This window comes from Trichechus manatus, unplaced genomic scaffold (genome assembly GCF_000243295.1).
Source record: "Trichechus manatus latirostris isolate Lorelei unplaced genomic scaffold, TriManLat1.0 scaffold00165, whole genome shotgun sequence".
In the NCBI taxonomy this organism is placed as follows: Eukaryota; Metazoa; Chordata; class Mammalia; order Sirenia; family Trichechidae; genus Trichechus; species Trichechus manatus.
Genome location: NW_004444101.1, coordinates 4,205,534 through 4,206,732, shown reverse-complemented (window position 1 = coordinate 4,206,732; position 1,199 = coordinate 4,205,534).

Sequence of the window (1,199 nt, the reverse complement as noted above, 5' to 3'; positions counted from 1 at the left end):
TTATAAGGGAAGTAACAGGTTCCCATGCAGGGTCAGGATCAATTTGGAAGTACCAGGAACAATTCAAGATACAGTTCTTCGATCAGGATAGCTTCTTCGTGGCCGTGCCTGCAGGCAAGCCTCTCTTTTATTTCTCGGCCCCTAGCTCCATCAATAAGTGCGCGAAGGTACCCCACTCTGCCAGTAAGCCTCTGCCTGAAGGCGCTTAGCTCTCCATGGGTCGGCATGCCCACTGTAGCCACCTTGCTGTGTGGGCGGGGAAGCCCACCATGCCATCTCGCATTGGTCTCTGGTTTTGCTGCCGCCACTTCTCTGCTGCCACTTGTCACCATGTTGGTGTTGAATCTGTCTCTGGCTCCTGGGTCTAAGAGGTTCTCAGCACAGGGACCTAGGGTCCAACATGCTGTGCTCCTGGCTCTTCTTGATGATAGTGAGGACACCCCTCTCTGCTTCTGGGGTTGGCTCCCTTTAAGCCTAGTGGAATGGAAAAACTGATCAGTCTTCTCGTTAGGGTTGCATCTGCCTTATTTACATGGTCCCACCCCCACAAGGGTTCTGTGCACTTTATTTACATTATTAGCAATGCTGTCCAACCCCGTGGTGGGCCACAGGCATCTTATTTGCTTAATCCCAACCAATCATTTTGTAGGAGTCATGAAGACTGTGGCTAGAAAGGCCATATTAAGTAATTCACTGCATTACATCAGTTATGCTCAAAATCCAAGTGTGTTTTTGATTTTACGTGTATGCAAATGTTTTCATAAAAGACTGAGCTCACAGTAGTTCTGCAGGGAAGGCCAATAAATAAAACAGGCTGTGAAAACACAGAGTCAAACGTGTGAGGGTCGGGCAGGGCTCAGCTGGTGGCAGGCTTCACCCTGCTCTGGAGCAAGGACGTGTAGGTGAGCCCCTGTCAGAGAGCAGGTGTCAGGAGAAAGGAGCAGCCCCTGCATGCGCACCCCGCAAGATGGGAGTGTGTGGAAGGCAGGGGTGTGGGTCTAGAGCAGACCCACCCCGCCACCTCCTAGCAATTCCAGGTTACCTGTCAGCTCATCAGGGTGCCAGGTGGAGGCCAGCATCCAGGTGACCTTTCTTTCCAGACCTGGGGTCTTTCCCGAGCCAGGATCCTGCCCTGTTGGTTTTGGTTTCTGTTTTACCCCTGAAGCAGAGAAGGGAGTCTGGCCTTTAAGGTCAAACCA